Here is a 6,000-nt window from a genome sequence, read left to right as displayed (position 1 = left end):
CAATAAGCTCAATGGTATATGTGTGCAATCAACACTCAAAGTAATGACTGTCTCAATTTAAGCACAAAAGTGTATCAACAAGCTAATCTTTGAAACTATGTATAGATAAAAATCTCAATCACAGTTTAGAGTTTCAAAGATTTGTACCAAGAGAAATTGGAATATCTCAAAAATATTTTCTCAATATCAAAGCACAAAAAGATATTCAAATATGAGTTTGTAAAAAGATTTTTGCCCACACAAAAATAAAAACTCAATGAGTCTTGCAACAATAATGCAAAGACTCACTTAACTATAAGATTTTTCCCACCTACAAATTTATTAAAAAAATTTGGGAGAAAATCTTTGCTTAACTCTCAATATGAAAATCAATCAACAAATGCAATGAGAGTTTCTAACAATAACAAACAATGAAGAAACACTCACAAAACTTGATTTCTCAAAAGAATGTAGTATATGAGTGTATAGGGTTTGTATCAAGAAATAGAACTTAGGAAATTTCAGAGGATTTTTGCTTAATCAATGTGCTAATTGATTACTAATCTGAGCAAATGAACCCTTATATATAGAGGATGCCTAAATTATAACCGTTGGGGATACATAGGGAATTATTAAAATTGTTTTAAATGGGTTTAAGAAAATTAACCCTCTTTAAAACCCCAATTAACTGCGGTAAAATTTAAGCCAACCTGAGAGTTTTGGTCGGCTATATTTTAAGTTCGATCAACCCAATTGCCAAGTTCGGTCGACCAAGCCACTTTTGAACTATAGAATACAATTAGCTGAATTAGGGCGATTTTAGAACCTTTTAAGGTTCGCTGTATCTGAGTTCGGTCTGCTATTCATCAAGTTCGATCAACTATATCATAAATGAACTTGGAAGTTCAGTTGACTAAACCATTGGGTGTCAGACACGAGCGAATTCGGTCGATTGAGGAAGATATGTTCGGAAGTCATTTGGTCGGCTAAACCATGGTCAACCTGTTGACCCTTGAGTGGTTTGGTCGACTGAGTTGAATGTTCACAGCTGGGTTCGGTTGATCGAAAGCCTTTCAATTTTTATTTTAAGTTCAAATTTTGAGTATTTGTTACGTGCAGGAATCTAGGGTCTATCTAAAGTCTTTGAGCTTATCAGTTCATACATGCATGATGCAGATCAATTATTATAGTCCATTCCTACTTTACTATTATAGACCCAAATTAAACTTAATATTAAATTACAATAAATAAATCTTCTGGGTCTTATTTTGCTTCAAGATTACATATACCATCATACGATCTTGCTAATATGAATCTATACATAAACTTGATAGACATTAAATACCAGAGTATTTGTCATAATCAAAATAGGGTATGACTTGTAAGGTCAATAGACGAGAACACATAATAATATCCTTTTGGCTCAAGAATTATTGCATGGCTATCATTTAAATAGGATTCGGGCAAGAGATAAGACAGTGCACAGTACCACGAAGAGCAAACAGTGCCCTGCAAAATAGAATAACCAAAAGAACATGCAAGGAAGAAGACACTGTAGCACAAAAGACAAATATTAGTCAAAAACACCATGTTCGTTTCATTTATATTCCAATCAATACAATGTAGTGCAAGCATGAAAGCAACTGCAAAATATGGTGGGCTCATGCAAATGACAGAAAGAAAATGACCAGATGCTGTAGAGGCATATTACAAGACCCAATATTACGTGATATGGATTTTACTCGGAATCCAAGTCAAAATCCGAATTAGATGAGATTATCAGTGGTTGGGCCAATACAGTGTTACGAGTAGGTGCGGTTTCTTGTAGGTACTGAAGCTGGAGGGGAGGGAGGAGAGGTCGAGGCCGTCGTGGCTGAAGAGCCTGGAGTGGCCTTAGTTGGTTAGGCATTGTTCGTGGCAGGAGGGACTGATATGATGGAAAGGGGTAGGGTAATGGTTGCGGGTCAGGTCTAGGAACCAGAGGTGCCGTGATGGGAGGATCGGGAACCTCTGACAGTGGGATATATGGCATGGTCTGTTGGAAGTGGTGGAATGTCAGGGGGGAGGGAAACTGGACCTTATGAAAATCAATGGAGGTCTAGTCCACGAATGGTGGTATTACTCCCTGCGGCGAACTCTTTAGTCGCGAAGCCGACCCTCGTTGTGGTGTCATCCCCAGACGCTTGCGAGGAGCCCGAACTAGGTGGACGACCTCCTTCTGGAACTTGGGACCCTATCGGCCCTGCGATGAAGACCCTCATCGTCGCATGGCTCGAAGTCGTTGCCTCATAGTAGCAGGCTAAGACGATGCATGGGAGGATTCTGGAGATGAATCAAACGGAGAAGACATTACGAGGGGGTGCAATGGGGCTACAAATTGTTCCAGTAGAACGTGCAAGAAGGCGGGGCGACTATGCTCACCTAAGCTATAATGAAAACGTGGGAAATGCAGAGTCGGGGTTGAGCATAATTTAAACGACTTCTCAATGTTACTCGACCAGGTCGCACCATGTTAAGCACAAGTTGCAGACTTGGTCAACCCTCTCAGTATCTCCCAATCTACTAACGGTGCAAGGATTTGACTAGGTTGCCCTCATACGTGATGTTTATTGTACTTTGTTGCACTCCTAGGATAAACTAAATCCTATTCGATAGACACTCAACTTGCTTAACCTACTCTAAAAATTCTATGGACTAAAGAAAAGACGAAAAACTATTGGGTTGCCTCCCGAAAGCGCTAAGTTTACGGTCTTTAGCCATACATTTATCAAGTTGCCTCCCCGAAAGCACTAAATTTACTGTCTTCAGCCAGACACTTTGAAGCTCATTTTGAACTCATCCTGGTTCCCAGCTAACATTGGTTTCTCTCGTCTCTTCCTCACACCCAAGATTGCATACCCCCAACTTAGTTTTAGATTTGGGGTCCCAATCATGTTTTAGCATAGATTGCTCAAAGGGATCCTCAAATTCAGCATGGGTAGGGCTGTCAAGTTGCTGTGTAATTTTCCAAAGGTGTTTCCATTGCATTGAATGAGTTGCTTCCCTAATAATTTTGTCAATTACGTCTTCATCCACAGCTTGGACGGTGTTCAAAGGCTGTTAGGAAGCATTAAATATGTTTATTTTGTGTTGCTTATGGCCCCATGAGATGTCCATAATCCCCATCTTGCATTGAATGCAGGCGTTAGCCGTGGCTAAGAATGGTTGTCCAAAAAGGATAGGGATCATGTTGGTGGAGGTCTCCATATCTAAAATGATAAAGTCAACGGGGTAATGGAAATCTCCCACCTTGACTACCACATCTTCTACCACACCCGGGGGTTGCTTAAGAGATCGATCAGTAAGACATATGGAAACCGAGGTGGGTTGTAACACTCCTAGGTTGAGTTTATGATAGGCCGAGTATGAAAGAATGTTCACACTTGCTCCTAAATCTAGAAGGGCCCCATTGATGGTGTAATTACCAATTACACACGAGATAGTAGGTAAGCCTAGGTATTTTAGTTTAGGAACAAGGTGCTTTAGTATTATGGAACTCATATGCTCGGTTTGCTTAACCAAACCACCTCTGTGCACCCTTGATTCAGTCTCTTGCATTAACAAGTCCCATTGGAACTTCATGAACGTAGGTGATTGTTTCATGTCATGAAGGAGAGACTTATCCATTCGTACTTTCTTAAACATGTCTCAAATGGACTCGATGGAAGCTGCTTTCCTAAATATAAAGGCTGCGAGTGAGGTTGCTGGATGTAATACTGAGTAGCTATGAAAGCCCTATAGGGGCAAAGTGAGGTGTGGTTCTTTTGGTGATGGGTGTGAGACTCAATGGGCTGTGTACCCGACTAAAGGAAGAGATAGTGCATGAATCCGCGTTGGGGTACTTTTAGTTTTTCATCTTGGGTCTCTCCTGTGCTCGGTTACTCCTCACTTTGATTGGCTGTCAGCTTGCTATTTTGAGATGTGGTTACCACCTGGGCTTGCTTAGAGTATAATGAGGGCCCAGCATATGGTTCACATTCTACCCCATACTACCCTTTCGGATTTACTATGGGCTGACTTGGTAACTTACCCTCATCCCTCCGACTTAACGCAGGCGGTTTCTAGCTTTGCAATAGATTGGGAATGGGAGTGAAGAAGTTGTCGGTCCACTTGACAGTCAGCTTCAATTTGCTTAAAGGATGTCAACACCGTCTCTTGGAATGAATCATATTTAGATTGAGGTGGAGGCAGATGCTGAATGGTTAAAGGTCCAAGGGCTGAGTTCGAATGGGTTTGTAAATTTTGATATGGGTATGAAGGTACAACATTAGGGTTTTGTTGAGGTCTTTGGCTTTGAAAACCCAAAGCTTGCGGCCTCCAGGAGAGGTTAGGATGTTGTTTCCACTCAAGATTGTAGGTATTTGAATAAGGGTCATTAGACGGCTTATCGTACCAATTGTAAGTGGCTTTTACTTCCTTCTGCACAAGCTCAGGCTGGGAATGCGTGTGAAGGAAATTGTAACATGTATGGGAAGGGTTAGAGCAGATTGGACAAACCTCTGCACACGCTGTTGTCTGTGGTCCTACGGACAGACATTGATCTAACTTTTTAGATATGGCATGCAATGTCGGGGCTAAGTCTTGGCAACTGGCCAACTCATAAACTCCTTTTAGTTTGGAATTTGATGGATTAGGGAGTCTACGAGTGGCAATCATGTGTTGCTGAGAATTTTTTGCTCGATTTTTGAAGAGAATCCAAGCCTCATTCTTATGCTTAGAAAGGAAAGCACTTCCACACGACGCATCAACCATAGACCTATCTCTTTCAGCCAAGCCTTTGCAGAAAGTTTGGACTAATTGCCACTTGGGGACCTGATGATGTGGGAATTTATAGAGCAAGTCCCTAAAGCACTCCCAAGTCTCGAAAAAGAGTTCCCCTTCCATCTGTGAGAAACTCGTGATGGCTCTCCGAAGCTGATTAGTCTTCCCAATTGGGAAGTATTTTTTAAGAAATTCGTGTTGCATGGTGGCCCAGTTGGTCACCGAGTTCGGTTCTAAGGACGTCAACCAATATTTGGTTTTATCCTTAAAAAAGAATGGGAAAAACCTAAGACGGAGAGTATCATCACTAAAATTAGGGATGTGGATGGTGGAATAGATTTCCAAGAACTCATCTAGATGTTAATAAGGATTTTTAGTTGAATTCCCATAAAATTTGGGTAGCATCGAGATGATTGAAGTCTTAATCTCAAATTGGGCCACCTCAGCATCCGGAAACTAGATGTAGGATGGTGATGTGTATGCATAGGTACAAAGTAGTCCCTAAGAGGCTACAGGTGTTGCTCTCCCACCACAGGTAGGTGAAGAGCATGGGGTTCCAGGATTTGTTCAGTGGGAACCGTTGGGTTACCTTCAGCCATTGCTTTCAGTTGGGATGACTCAACTTTCTTCGGATTAGAGATAGGTTTCCTAAGGGACCTATGAGATTTTTCAATCTCAAGATCGATGGGAATTATCTCAGGTTCCAAAGAATGCAAACCAAACATACACACGTATAAGCACACAGATTTAGACTTCAAAAATATAAAACAAAAAAAAAAAAAAATAGAAATTAAGTAAGAAAGTGAAAACAAAAGGAGGGCAAATCAAAAGAACAAGGTTGTAACACTCTAAAATGAAAGTTGGCTTATAATTGTAGCCAAGTCCTCGGCAACGACACCAAAATTTGGTAGGCTCGCCAAGGCTTGGGTCCTTAACTACCAAAAATAATATTTATAAACCTAACTATTCCAAGTTCAGTAGAAAATGGGTAAGTTGGGTATCGATCCATGGGGACTTGAAGAGCAGTTAGTAAACCACTTCCATGCTAGTTTATTATAGCCTTGTTATGAAAAAGAAGTAAAAGGTAGTTTATTCTGCAATGGTAGTTTTTTCTAACTACTGAAAAGCAATTAAATAAAAGTGAGTAAATCTATACTACTGGAAAGCAAGTAAATTTATGAGTTACCCTACTCCTACAAAGCAATACTGTGGTCTGAATCA

General features: G+C 40.6%; 1 non-coding gene across 1 annotated transcript; it reads left to right on the top strand.

The window, feature by feature from the left end:
• Positions 1–4,828: 4,828 nt before the first annotated feature.
• LOC131147343 (small nucleolar RNA R71) lies at positions 4,829–4,934 on the top strand. The gene has a single exon (XR_009134732.1). It is a non-coding gene; the product is annotated as a small nucleolar RNA R71 (small nucleolar RNA).
• The last annotated feature ends 1,066 nt before the right edge of the window (positions 4,935–6,000 follow it).

This window comes from Malania oleifera, chromosome 1 (assembly GCF_029873635.1).
Source record: "Malania oleifera isolate guangnan ecotype guangnan chromosome 1, ASM2987363v1, whole genome shotgun sequence".
Lineage (NCBI taxonomy): Eukaryota > Viridiplantae > Streptophyta > Magnoliopsida > Santalales > Ximeniaceae > Malania > Malania oleifera.
Note: the sequence above shows the minus strand (reverse complement) of the source record. Positions and strands in the feature narration are given on the sequence as shown.